At 37.0% G+C, this 15,816-nt stretch overlaps 1 protein-coding gene across 1 annotated transcript in view; it reads right to left on the reverse strand.

Moving 5' to 3' along the window:
- Nucleotides 1–1,843: 1,843 nt before the first annotated feature.
- LOC134650263 (photoreceptor outer segment membrane glycoprotein 2-like) overlaps nt 1,844–15,816 on the reverse strand; it is a 104,687-nt gene continuing 90,714 nt past the window's right edge. Inside the window, exon 6 of the mRNA XM_063505218.1 lies at nt 1,844–1,859. The gene's annotated coding sequence lies outside the window, so the exon portion shown is untranslated. The remainder of the gene's footprint in view (nt 1,860–15,816) is intronic.

Consider the following 15,816-nt stretch of genomic DNA (forward strand, 5'->3'; position numbering starts at 1 on the left):
ATGTAGTTAACTATGTTTGTACGGGTCAAATCTTGCAAGCTAAATTTTACCCACGTTCCGACATCCAATGAAGCTGAAATTTTGCATCAATATGTAAGTCGGATGACAATGCAATATTATGGTAGGGTCGACTACAAAGAGATGTATCCACTTTTTCACTTTATTACAAGGCAGTAAGGTGAAAAAGTGGATACATCTCTTTGTCGTCGACTGTACCATCGAGCTGATCTGATGATGGAAACAGGAGGTGGCCATAGGAACTCTGTGATAAAATAAAGCAACGTAATTGTGTTTAGGGTTGTTAGAATTGTCTCGTTGAGTATTAGTTGACTGTGGAAAGAAAGGTACAGCCAGCGATAAAAGCTTGTACCAAAAATGAAGTTTTTGTCATAAACTTATTTGTATCATGTATGTATGTTACCTCAGAACTCCGTCATTTCTGAACCGATTTGGAAAATTATATTTTTGTAAGAATGTATTATATTGGTCCCGTTTTTGTCAAAGCCCAGTTCTCGTGAGGAATCTAGGGAACTCCTCTAATCATATAGGCATATAAAGTGTCATTCTATGGAACTTGCTAACTATGTAAACAAAATCCACTAGTAAACACTAGTAAATCATCTTTTTTGACAGTTTCAAGTTCTATAGAATGACACTTTATATAGCAATTTTAGTATATTTTCATCAACAAACCAAGCCAATTCATCCAAAACAGTGCCATTTGATAAAGTGGAACTGCTGATGATGACGAGAACGGGACTGAACAGCGCATATCCATGAAGTTATATTTTTTAAACTGGAGCGAGTTGTCACTTTTTTTGCCATACTAATTTGAACCTTATCACCGAGACAGAAAGTTGTTCGTACCAGACTAGAGAAAACGGTCCACTTGAGATAGAAAAACCAGAGCCCTGTGTCTCACTCGCACATGTTGCCAATGTTAAAAAGATACCATTGTGGTAGAAATTATATCAATAAACTACTGAATTTAATTACCTTCTTATACAATTTTAGTGCTTTATACAGATTTCAGTTCTGATATCTTTTAAGTAATTTGTAAATAATTATGATGCCAATATTATTAACTGATTAAACCAAGCGCATACATAGCAAAAAAAAACCTACATTTTAGTATGGTAGAATTTGTAGTAACTTTAAATATTAATTGGTATCCCCAACTTGATAACATTTCTTCAAAACACGTGAATGCGAAATTTCTTAAAAATTGTGAAGAAATGTTGTGTTAAAGGTTGTTGGAGTGAAATAATTGCTGATTGTGGAATATTGTTTCACAAGAAAGCCACAATTATTACATTTTACTATAAAAATACAAGACAACATTGTCAAACTCATTAGGGTGACTATGATGTCGGCACGTTGTGAATCGGTCTCACAGAATTCTTATTATTAACGTAGGTAATGTAAAAGTAAGTTTAACTTAATAGGTATTATGTCTTTATTTCGGCATGTTTAATTTAAGATTTGTTATAGAATAAATTGCCAAAATTTAAAACCAAAGTGCATAACTCCTTAAATATTACAGACTCTCATTTATACATAATATTTTGTTACGGAAAAGGTGTGTCAAATTGTTTATATAATTAATATAATATATGCAATCGATTCTTTATAGGTAGGACACATTTCCGTCAATAGAAAAAAGGCACCAACTTTAAAAAAACGTCATATTTGCTAAACAGATCTTCAATGACGCTTACACTTAAAACAAGCAACAACGGTTGCACTCCGGGAGTGCCGATAGAAATGAAAACTCACCTCACTATGTTACCGACGCCCGGTAAAACGATACATACGTTTAGCGGAGGTATTCTATTTATTTATTATATATTATTATCATTCTCAAATAAGATCACACTTTTTCATTGACATGTTTATTTACATACTGCCATGACAACGTCAAATTATTTGAACATAGGTAAAGAGTCTTGAAAAGGAGTCCGCAACATAAATGTCAAATAACATTGAGTTTTCCTTTATTGATTTAAATGCAATTTAAATTATGAGTGGCCACCTTACGGGGCTTCCGGTCACGTGATCGCCTTACGCCCCTTACGGTCACGTGATCGCCTTACGCTGTCTCGAGTTTATCATTTTTTCCTCACCTCAAAAAGTGCCCAGTGCCGCTAAAGAAGTTTTCACTTCAAAAAGCTGAAGTGGACAAAAGGGAAGCCTACCTTTATGAACATACCATGAGTGAGTGCGAAAGAGGCCGATTACAAATGAAAAAAACCCTGACTACTTAAAATTTCACTTTATTTACAAAATGACACACCCTACTGATACATTCCATGTTATGTTATCCTAATATCCCACATACAGATGTCTTATGGTCACCCTAATTAGAACGAGATGCAGGGCTCTAGTTTGACTTCTCATGTGGACACACTTTTTGGTCAATGTACTCGATCCAGTTTATTAACTCTAAATCCGTGCGCATATCTCACTTTTGACGATTTGTCCTCTTTGTTATGTTTATGAAGCAAGTAAGTTCTAAAGGAATATTTGTACATGATTTGTACCTACTAAGATCTAGTTCTGATGATGGGTTCCACGATGTTCAACTCCTAAATTTAAAAGTAACTTTTTGAGATACCCGTTTTTTTTTCGAACTGGCTAACATATTTTTTATGTTCTTATAAGCTTACTTGACGGCTCTGTCAAATAATAATAGCGATCAAATATTTGTATGTGATATACCTAAGTGGATTTGTTTTATAATATTAATTGCTTGCTTGCGTTACTTTTCCGTAAAACTGAATTTGTTACCTGTGTATCTACAAATACTTCTATATATTTTAGTATTATTACAGCATGGCGGGGTCTCAAACAGAAATAATGACTGTTCGGGAAATGATTGATGCTGCTATAAAATTCGAGAAAGCAGTAAGTTTATGCATTGAACAATATCTTTAACCACAATATTTACAGGTGCATTCAGTATGCGAATCAAACGAATCCGATAAAAAATGCTCTTATAAGTGGCCTTCATTTGATCCATGCTAAAAATGCTAATAAAACGACTCCATGAGCCTGATTCAGGTTTTGATACGACCTTGACCTTAAAGATTGCTCACGTTGATTGGTGCATGCAAAATGTGCGCGTGAGATGCAAGCCAACCACTTAGACGATCGGCAAGGTCATACCAAAACCATACCAAATTGGTAAATAAGAATCGATCTCCGTGTACCTATGTCACAAATGGGTTTCTCGCAGGACCCTCTGGTGGACTTCAAGATGTTAGAATCAGTTCTATACATCATCGCAGGCCAGCTGAATGTTCTAGGAAGACATACGTCGGTTGTTCTCAACAGAGAGTTGAAGGATGCTCGGGACCAAATACTAAAACAGGGAACCAAAATGAATGTTTCTCAATTAAAGATTCACAGTAAGATGGCTACAAACGAGGCCGCGGCTGAAAAATCTTATACCAAGACGGCTCATAATAAGAGAAAAACATCTAGATCTAAGTCTAGGTATATGGATGTAAGTACACCTTGGAATTTTGTTTGTTTTTACTCACTGATTCGTGCACCTAAAATTTGTATTTCTGTTATAGATATTCTTTCGTTCCACTTTGGCATTTTACCAGAGCTGGTAATGTTCATATTATAGGTGACATAGGTGTACGAGTATATAGGTCGTATTTATCGATTTTATAATTTTTAGAAACCTGGAAAACCGAAACGAATATCTGAGGAAGAATATTTCGGTTAGTATTTTATTTTTTAACAGTTATATACAGTAACTGAATAACTTAAAGAGAAACATATGGACAAGAAGTTTCAAAATTGCATGGACACTTAGTTCATTAGTAAAGTATTTTTGCAATTTTGCAGCAGGACGAAATTAGTTAAGTGCCAATTTGAATTTATTTCTTTGATATTCCTAATTCATTTCCGCACAAATTTTAATTTACAGATGTATCTCATGAGAAATTACTTGTTGGTAAGTTTTAAACATTTACTTTTTAACGTACTTAATTCCTATTTGTGCAACAGACAGTATAAGTATTTTTTATTCATAGTATCAAGGACGCAGATGGAGCCGATGATGCAGGAACATGAAAGAGGTAAACTGTTGCCTTTCTGAATATATTAAAATTCTATTTAATTTAGTTGCTTCCGAATAATATTTAACGTCACCCTAGGCCCGTAAGTAGGATTTTCTCCCCGCTACGCTATACTAAAAACATTGTTTGTAACTCCGGGCGTAAGAATATTGCAAACTCGAGTCTTTAATGCACTCCAGCCTGTGGCTGTCCTGCATCTAAAGACCGCGTTTACAAAATTTCATTGACCCCCCTCGTTGCACAATGTACTATGAATGTACTATTATTTCAGATCTGCGTAATTCCGTAGTCACCCAAGAGCAATTTGATAGAATGGTGGCAAAGATCCGTAAACTTCAAGCCAAGTTTGGCGTAATACCTAATGTGGAAACCACTTGGTCAAACCTTCACAAGCCCACATCAATCACTGACCCAAAGGCCGCACTGAACATGGCCACGAGATTGGAAGTATGCGATAACAAACTAAATGAAATGCTAGCTATAATCACTAATTTTGCTAGTAGCTTTTTTCACAAGTCGAGAAAGACCCCTGAAAAAACACTAAAACCTCCAGCAGAAGAAGTACTTGCAGATACAGTGAATCTCCCAGAGGAAAACATGGATCTAGAAGATATGGCAACTTGGTCGGAATTTAAGTAAGCATTCATATTAAGTTGGTTCTAAGAGTATTATAGTATCTAAACAAAATACCGTCTTAAAAAAATATACGATTGGATCAAATAATATGCATGCAGCAAGCCTTTTCCTATTATTTGCATATTGCATCTATGCAATTATGAATAGCAGCACATGAAGCCAAGTGGACGAGCTATAATCTATACACGCTCTTCTTATTTTAACAATAACGATGTGAATTAACATGTGAATGACACGGAATACTGAAATTTTTCAATATCAATTTTGATAACTGAATTTTTCTTCGAATATGCGCAAGCAGTCAATCAACATAGGTATGTATAGCTAAGAAGCTAGAAAAAGGCGGCAAATTTGAAAAATGTAGGCGCGATGGGATATCGTCCCATAGAAAATTTGAATTACGCGCCTTTTTTTACTGACAAGATTTGCTTGACCAGCTATATTTACTTACAATACAAGTTTATTTGTCGAAAATCAGGTAGTGTTACAAACAGGTGTTACATATACGAGTACATATAATTAAGTGCTCCTCCGCTCCGCCTCCTCGGCGGACTTTCTCCAAGAGCACCCTAAACCGGCGAGCGTGTATGAGGAATGTTATGAAAGTAATGGAAGCGAAAGAGGTATGTCAGGATCGTAGATAGCAAGTGGAAATCCGTGGTCTCGCCTACCCCTCCGAGAAATAGGCGTGATTATATGTATGTATATGTATGTAATTAAGTGCTCCACTTTTGGCCATATGGGCATACAGATATTTAACGTGAGTGGCGGTGTAGCTCATGAGATTCAAATTAATTGTTATCATCATAATAATAAAATAATAAATGTCAACTATTTACATAGGTACACGTGCTTATCAAATGTCAAAATTCTAATTGTTAAGTGTCTAATTAAGGCCTATATTAAAATTATATAATTTAGAGAATACATTACATGAGAATGATACATGTATATATAACTTTATTTCAAATATTATTTACAGTGGCCACATATCCTTGTCCTGCTTGATGCTTTGGGGTATTTCCATTTTCCTTTGTTTCTAATCTAGGCTAGATTATCTAGCCCTTCAACATAACGACACTGAAACGAGGGAATGGCTTCTAAATTTGTATATAGGTACTTTAATTATTTTTTCATCACATCACTCGCTCAGTAAAAGCGGGAATAATAGAAAAAGCATTTTCCCTGAAGCGAAGTAATGAAGTTACTAGTACCATAATTAACAGTCTTTATACTTCATTTTTGTATCGCAAGTGTGATGAAAAACATTGTGTGTAACTCGGGGCGTAATAATATTGCAAACTCGAGTCTATAAATCGCTCCGGCAAGCCGTCGCGATTTAACTTACTCTCGTTTGCAATATTTAACTTACGCCCCATGTTGCACAATGTACTATCCTCTAGCCGCCCATACGTCAAACCTTGCCAAGCAAAATGAAATTTTATTATGTCAACACAAAGTTCAAATTAGAATGGAACAGGAGACCTTTTTATAGGTCTCTGGGCGGCTAGATGCTATATCAAAATATATAACGATTCATTTCATTTTAGTGACAAGCTGGAAGATATACGAAATAATATCCTTAGAGGCTTATCTGAAGCAGCTACCAAAGCTACCGTAACAGCAAGGAGGGTTAACTCAATGTTTAAAATGTCCGGTAGGTAAACTTGATTTTATTATTTTGAACAGTATTTCGGACCGATATTAATTATATCGAAGCGACTGACGAGCATATACCAAACCGTGATGAGTGGTGGAAGAAAGGAGAGGCCTTTGCCCAGCAGTGGGACACAAGATAGGCTAATAAAAAAATTGTCCCTGTTCACAATTTCTTTATTTTCGACCCTGCTTAATTCGCTACGTGCAGGACTGTCACGCAACCTAGCATCCGCAACTCTAGGGGAAAACGTCAATTTACTACATCTTATAAAACTACTCCAAAACTCAAAAACTACTGAACGGATTTTCACACGATTTTCATCTATCGATAGAGTGATTCTTAAGGAAGGTTTAAGTATATAACTTATTAAGGTTTTATTTAAAATAGTGGAAATATGACGATGTTGACGGAAAAAACGCGCTGGCTATAGGAGCTTTAATCGAAAACGTTGCCTAATCCGTTATAAAAATACAAATAATACAATGTATGGTGGGGTTGTCTCTCTTTCATGGGCACTTCATGGGTCTACAAAAAAGTCCGCGATGCACGATGGTTTAAGTCTATCTTAATATAGGTAGGTAATAGGTATTAAGTTAAGGATAACTTAATACCTATTCTTACCTTCTAGAAAATTATCACATAATAATTATGTGGCATAGCTTTTTACACGGATACAGCATCAATTATTATCACAATAATTACGTTAGTTATATTAAGCATTTCATACAGATTACAATGGTCCATTACACCATACAATTTAAATGAATATCTCAGGAGTAATCGTAAATTAAAGTTCTAGTTCGAACCATATAACTTGTATGAAATATTAAAGACTTTTTTAGTTCCAATTTTCACCACCGCATGCGCTGCGATCGTTTTAATTACCCCCACCATGTACTTCGCACGTAGCCAATAAGTTCACGTTTAATATTTACACCATTTTACATTTACATTGGTACCTGCAACTTGTTTTCATATTTTTTAGGGTTCCGTAGTCAACTAGGAACCCTTATAACTCTTATAAGTAGTTTCGCCAGGTCTGTCTGTCCGTCCGCCGGCTTTTTGCTCCGTGATCGATAGTGCTAGAAAGCTGAGGGCCTACCGCGAAAATCGAAATTCGCAAATTGCGGGGATCTTTCTCTTTTACTCCAATCAAAGATATATGTAACTCCGTGTAAGATAAGATAAGTAAAGTCTAAGGAAAAAAGAAAATATACATATTATATACATTTTTTGATATTTTTATACATTTTTAGTTTTAGTTTTAATCGTGTTTTCAATAACAATTTAAAATTAATTATAGCGCCAAAACAAGCGGATGCCAACATTGTCAAATTCGCAAGATTAAGTGATCAGGTGGACCACATTACTAATAAAACTAATGCCATCGATGCTACTATGACGTCACAGGTAAATATGAGTCGTTTTACTTTAAATAATGACGTTTTACTTTACATAGGTTGCAGTCGACGTCAAAGATATGTTTACATTTTTCGCCTTATTACAAAGTAGTAAGAGTAAGGGTGCTATTAGTGAAAATATATATTTGACGTCGTCGACTCATCATCTTCCTCGCGTTGTCCCGGCATTTTGCCACGGCTCATGGGAACCTGGGGTCCGCTTGGCAACTAAATTAAGCAACTAATAGAGTTATTATACAATTTAGAAGTATACGTATGAGGGAGGAGCAAGAATAATAGTCTGAGAACATTTGATAGAAGAGAGGAAGAGACATACTTGAAACGCTCTTTGAGATAAGGTGGGGTAGCGGGGAGTCATGGCCACAGAATAATAATAATACTACCGTACAGAAAGGACACTTCCTACAAAACCGAAGTTTGACAGCAATTCAGGGTCGAACTATGATGGTATCCCTTTCTAACTTATGGCACTGGAGCCAAGTTTGCCCGAAAGTCAGGAGTGTCTCCCCACTGTCACGGGCAAGATGAATAGGAATTTAGGAATCCAATTTTTGCTAAGAACGTAACTGTGACACGACCATGTGTCACAGTTACGTTATTCAAATATGGTCATGTGTAAGACACGTGTAAAGTAAGAAAAACATTCCTAAAAACCTTTTGTGGACGTATTTTTGGACCAACCAGTATTATTTTATTATATTACCTATTATATTCTCTTGCTAAATGAGCTTAAGTTAAGTTTCTTACTAAAAATCGTATCACTGAGTACTTAATTCTGTTCCATTTTTAGATGAGCGACTACTATGAAAAAGTGACACAGATGCAATTTAATGTAGACATGATCAAAGAACGTGTAGATGAGCAATTAGCGCACCCAGCGGAAGATCCTGGTGGTACTTACCTTAAAATTAAAAACTTACTATACTCCCCATATTTACCTATCTTTAAAATTTAGAGTAAATTCTTATTAGTTACTTTAAAAAAAGAGTTATGCTCACGTTATAATCAATAACAATCATCGTGATCATCATCATCATCATCATCATCATCATCATCATCATCATCAACATCATCATCATCATCATCTCCTAGCCGTTTTCGGCCAAAGCGACTGCTTTCTATGCTGAGAGCGTCGCTGGTGCGCTCTCAGGTGACTGACGTAGCCAATCTTTGCAGCAAATGTGCGGCCACACTCGCTGCAGGTCAGCACCCCTCCGACGTAATGTTATGTGATGGCCACAGGTGGTCTGGCCTTTAGCTCGTCACGCTTAGTGTCAAGGGCTGTGCGTCGCCTGGCTTCAAATTCACTCACGTGCGTCTGCACAATATGCCTCCACTGTGGACGGTCACCAGCTAGTGTCTTCCATGTTGTTGGCTCTGTATGAGCTCTGTTCATATACCGCTTCAACACATCTTTAATAACATAAACTTTCAGCTGTAGACGCGATAACAGAAGAGTTTGCGCAGCTGCAGGTCAACCTAGTTGCTACAATCAATGATCAACTGGCACTAAAAGGCGTCCACACACAAACTGCCGCAGATCTTACGGTATGTTAATGAAATTATATTTATATTTAATATGCTTAATGAGTTATATTTAATATGCTTAATGAGTTATGAAAATAAAATGTTGCAACGCTCAAGTAGAGAGTAAGGTCAGGGTGGCCAAATCCGTCCGCAAACATTTGTGGCTATTCTTAAAACAGTATGCACTTGCTGACTCGATCGATAAAGCAGAGAGCATATTTAATACCAGTAGTCAAAAACAGATAGCGCTTAGTCGCCAGTAAATGGAAAAAAAACGCTATTAAAAGTTCAGGTGCGCTCCGAACTCGATATCGAGCTGAGTATGCTGCTCTGTTTTGTGAAGTTGGGATGAGACGATGTAAGTTAGGTCTTAATGAGTATGTTTATTATATTGTTCGATATGCATATTTATCGGTCTCTTTATCCATTTTATGAAACTATGGGTGGTTAAAATTTGTGTTTACAAAATTAGCGAGTGGACAAATCCGTCAATTACGAAAAGGGAAAAATCGTCATGTGCCGGAATTTCCCTATTTCATATATTGCCAACCTTTTTTGATTTGACTCACTTAAGTGTAACTCATATTCATGAGAGGTGATGCGATATTCTTACTGAATTGTAAAATTTATCATATAAATTCGTCGTAGCTTTCGTAGATCAACCTATATCTGAGCTGTATTATTTAAAATTAAAAAGTAGATATTAATTTTAAAGTTCTTAAAAATGTTCATTACTTACCCCTAAATAGGACGGAATTGTCCCAAAAAAATATATTTGGCAATAAAATCTAAAATGAACTTTAAATAGAGTTCGCTAAGGTTTAGTTTCGATTAAGAGTATAGTGGTATTTGTTCACTTGACGTATATGCTTGTAATACGTCACGATCCAAGAAAAATCGTTGGTTGACGGAAATGCCCCAAATCCTAGGGAAAATCCGTCAACTGACACGTCTTTAAAAAAAAATCATATTTAAAGAACCAGCAGTACTAGCAATTTAATATGAGTACCTTTATTTAGCTAAATAAATGCTTAATCTATTACAGTCATCAGGTTTATTAAAAATTAAATATCATCGTAGTTATGACCAGGCAAAGTGAACTTATAAAAAAGTATGACGGAAATGCCCTCATTGACCTTACCTACTTAATAGGTACAATCAGGGACATTCTCGGTGAACCACCTTAAGGGAAAGAAATATGTAAACGTCTTACAGATGGTCAGGCGATATCATAAAAGTGATGACAATAGCATGGCACTTAAAAATGTGGGTGATGAAAAAAAAAGGTTAGCTTAGGTATAGTACTCTTAGGTTAGGTAGGTACTCTCCTGGAACTACCTATAAAGTTAATTGCCGTCCATTATCTGTGTAACGGCCGGCATTCGCAAACAAAGTAAGGAATCCAAAATGCATCCTAATTGGTTACCTTTATGGGGAGGCTTTATCCTAATTAGCCTAAACAACAACAGCTAATAAACTGTCCTTACTCCCTTTGATTGTCTTATTACCTATTTTTACCCTTTTAATTATTAAAATAAAGAATCCTAAATGCATCGTAATTGGTTATCTCTATGTGAGGCGGAGTTTAGCTTGCTCGTAAGGATCGAGGTAATTTTGTTCTGAAGTGGTTCACCGAGAATGTCCCCGATTGTACAATCGGGGACATTCCCAATTAAGTAGGAACTTGGGAGACCGAACTTTGCTCGGAAAACATATAAAAACTCAAAAATGCGCGTTTTCCCAGAAATAAATTGGGTTAAAATACGCTTGAAAACTTCAACGAAGGGCGCCAAAACCCGATTTTGCTCTACCCTGATCAAGGGCTCGGGCCGGCACTGGGTGCGACTCTGTCCGTCTGTCCGTCCGTCTGTCACATCGCTAAATATCTTGAGAACTACTTACGCTATCGATTTTAAATTTCGAAAAGTCATGAATAAGGCTAACCCCGACGCATTAAAAGCAGTGTTGTGAATAACGCTTATTTTTAGGCTTAAAGACTCGAGCCCTCAAGACTCGTAAGTCTTAAAGACTGAACTATATTTGAGAATTGTATTTATTTATTTTACGATCGAAGAAATCGTATTTGCCGCCCTTGAGGCGTTAAGCCTCGAGAGCCTTAAAGGTTCGAGTCTTTAAGTCTCGAAATGAGCGTTTTTCACAACACTAATTAAAAGTGTTATTTTTTTATTTTAATTGTATTAACTGGAAAATGCCCAATAAGAATTAAAGGGGTGCAAAATTTCAAAGTCTATTTACTAGGTTAAGTGGGATATCGTTAGAAAGAGCTCAAATTGTACATTCCGAAACAATTTTTTATTATTTTTTTATAGTAGTAATAATTTACTTTTGACGGAAATTAAAAAAAAAACATTGTCTCCCAGATATTGAATAGTAATACGACGTAATCGTCATTGTTGTTGGTGGTGTTATTTACAATGTTTGTATTTTAAACAAAAAAAGTCACGCATTTTCCGAATTAGCCCTGACGCCATTAAAATCAGGGCTAACAACCAGACATTCCCAAAGAAATGACGTCTTTTTCGAAATTATCAAGTCGATTAAAATCAATAAAATTAATTGGTTCCAGAAAATTCGAAAAAGAGTTGAAATGATCGATCGTGTCAAAACTACACGAGAGGAAGCTATAGAAACCCTGAATAATAAAGCGAGAGTGGTTGACATCAACGGTTTGCTGTCAAGAGAGCATCTGTGTGCTATTGATGGATTTCTGCAAGAACAAATTAATAAGACAAAAGAAAACATTGAATCAGGGGAAGTTAATTGGCAGGTATACAGGATAACAATTCATTCCTGAAATAAAACTATTTTAGAAAGAAAGAATATACTTAAATTTATCCAGGACGCTAATAGTATTGCTTAAATCTAATACAACATTTTTATTAATATAAAACATAAACGTGACTGAAAACATCTCCCCTCAGCTTGATGCCAAGTTACCTTTCAAGAATCTTGACGCTGGTCTTCCGTGGAGACCTGTCCAAGCGATCACGTCAGCACGTTTACTAACATTGGTTAAACTAAATTGAGATCAGAACAGATATTACAAATAAATATTACCTAACTATTTCAATTTGACCTATTAAGTGTATAATATAATGTATGACTTATTTAATAACATATTTGTAAGACTTAGAGTTCATCACGTATTGCGTTAAGAGTCCCTGGCTAGCTCGGTTCTCCATAGAAACCAGAAACGTAGTTACGCTCTCATTTTAAACCTAGTTATAGTTAATAAGCCTGATTAGTAATTACGAACTGTAATCGGAATTAATATTAATTCATTCTTATACTTTTGAGGATAGGTACCTACAGTTATTTTTTACCATAATTGACTGTAATAAGTAATAAACCTGGGTACTTCTTTTCCACAGGGCTGCATAGATGATTTTATTGCGATAAATATGAATGAAAAATGTGACCGCGTCCAAACTTTAACTTTGAACCAGTCTCTGCGCGACTGTTATAGATCAATTAACGCCGAACTCAATACAATGCTTAATATTGTCGGCGATTTACGGGTTAATGTATTTAAGAAAAAAATGTACCGCGACGGCAATTGTTTATCATGCGGAACACCTGCCGATATAAAAGTATCAGGAAAATATATGGAGCTTGCAAGAAGCATGCTCAAGCAACAAGTTGCTGAAATAGATGAGTATGAAGAAATTCCGCCAAAACCTTGCGTTCCTGGGTGGCCGATACCACATCCTGTGGATCCGAGGTAAAAAATAATAAATAATTCAAGGTATAGTATTTTCTCAAGAATCACATAAATGTCAGTATGGGATCAATTCCATCCTTCTTATAAATCCGTTCTAAGAAGGAGAATGCGCGTATTTTTGACGCTGGCGTTAGCTCCGCAGGGCAAGGGCAAGACTGATATAAAAAGAAGATAATATGTGACGTCCCACGGGTAAAGGTACCTTATGGCCGTTGGCGCTTACGCTATTATTAACACCGCTCCGCCGCCGCGCGCTATTATTATTGCGGCGCTATGCGACGTAAGCGCCAAGTGCCATAAGGTACCTTTTGCCGTGGAACGTCACATATGTAGTTATACCACAGAATAAATAATACTACTTGGTACAGAAGACTCACTCTTTAACAAAACGCGTCTGTTAGGACATAGAGAAAAAAATACATAGAGTGCTCACTCCATACATCAGTTCAGACTATTAATTTCAGTGTCTACATCTAATCCAATCCAATTTTGGTTATTAGAAAAAGTAGACAAATTTAATTGTTTTGTGTTTAAGTTAAGTCAGATATTATATTATAATTATAGAGTTATTGTGCCATTACTTTTTATGTTACAAATTAAGTCTGATTGTTCTATCAAATTCCAAATGATTATGTAATACGGGCAACCACTGGGGCTGCAACACAGTGTAAACTAACGCAGTCTCCGGGGCTCCAACTTCATTTATGTAGCATGTATGTTTTGAACAATAAAGATTTATTTATTTATTTTACTATTTATCTAGCATCGAGTAGCGGAACTATCAGTACTGCTACTTGACAATAGATGTAGCACCGACCGGAAAGTCTTATGCTGTTGAGATAAGACTTTCCTGTCGGTGCTACATCTATTGTCAAGTAGCAGTACTGATAGTTCCGCTACTCGATGCTAGATGTAGACACTGAAATTAATAGTCTGAACTGATGTATGGAGTGAGCACTCTTGTCTTACTATATTTCTCTATGGTTAAGTTTAGAATTTTTTTAAATTAATATGTCGTTGTTTGTAATCCACAGAGCATTCGTTTGCGATCGGTACTGCGGAGCTTCTGTTAATAAAACTGAAGAATCTTTATCATCGTCATTAGACTCATTAGGATTAGATGTTGCGGATATAAACCCAACACATATGAAGTTATGAACATGACAAACATGCAAAGAAAGGTAAATGGTGAGCGTAATAAACTGATAAGTTTGACAAATGAAAAGGAAAGCTTGTAAACAATATTGCTGTGGCCTGTTGTAAGTAATAGGTATAACAATTTATAAAAGCGGAACTCTCATTCTATATGTCGAAGGCAGATCGTAAAATCGGCCATATCGAGATATTCCTAGGCATACCATGAAACGCCGCCATTTCATGATCTGACTAGCGACTACCAGCCATATCGTTCAAACATCAACGTTTGACGATTTGCCTAGCGACGTTTAGGCATATCAAATAAGTAGGGTGTGATATTCCTAGGCATATCATGAAACGCCGGCATTTCATGATCTGCCTAGCGACGACCAGCCATATCGTGCAAACCTCAAGGGGTTATATTCCTAGGCAGATCATGAAACGCCGGCATTTCATGATCTGCCTAGCGACCACCAGCCATATCGTGCAAACCTCAAGGGGTGATATTCCTAGGCAGATCATGAAACGCCGGCATTTCATGATCTGCCTAGCGCGACCATCAGCCATGTCTTGCAAACCTCAATGGGTGATATTCCTAGGCAGATCATGAAACGCCGGCATTTCATGATCTGCCTAGCGACGACCAGCCATATCGTGCAAACCTGAAGGGGTGATATTCCTAGGCAGATCATGAAACGCCGGCATATCATGATCTGCCTAGCGACGACCAGCCATATCGTGCAAACCTCAAGGGGTGGTATTCCTAGGCAGATCATGAAACGCCGGCATTTCGTGATCTGCCTAGCGCGACCACCAGCCATATCGTGCAAACCTCAATGGGTGATATTCCTAGGCAGATCATGAAACGCCGGCATTTCATGATCTGCCTAGCGACGACCAGCCATATCGTGCAAACCTCAAGGGGTGATATTCCTAGGCAGATCATGAAACGCCGGCATTTCATGATCTGCCTAGCGACGACCAGCCATATCGTGCAAACCTCAAGGGGTGATATTTCTAGGCAGATCATGAAACGCCGGCATTTCATGATCTGCCTAGCGACGACCAGCCACATCGTGCAAACCTCAAGGGGTGATATTCCTAGGCAGATCATGAAACGCCGGCATTTCATGATCTGCCTAGCGCGACCACCAGCCATATCGTGCAAACCTCAATGGGTGATATTCCTAGGCAGATCATGAAACGCCGGCATTTCATGATTTGCCTAGCGCGACCATCAGCCATATCGTGTAAACCTCAATGGGTGATATTCCTAGGCAGATCATGAAACGCCGGCATTTCATGATCTGCCTAGCGACCACCAGCCATATCGAGCAAACCTCAAGGCTCAAAAGGAACGTAAACTTGTATTAAAAAGTACGATCTGACAACACTGGACTCGGACGCAGCGCCACCAGTGGCAAAAAATGCAATTATTTTACGATGCGATCGGTATGAATGAAGCTAGGAATTCGACGAATACATTGCTCCCATCGATCTGCCGAATCTTTTATAAGACAGATCGTGATATGCCTGAGTTAATTTTAGTCAGATCATGAAATGGCGGCGTTTCATGATATGCCTAGGAATATCTCATCAATT

Source organism: Cydia amplana, chromosome 8 (genome assembly GCF_948474715.1).
Source record: "Cydia amplana chromosome 8, ilCydAmpl1.1, whole genome shotgun sequence".
Taxonomy (NCBI): Eukaryota; Metazoa; Arthropoda; class Insecta; order Lepidoptera; family Tortricidae; genus Cydia; species Cydia amplana.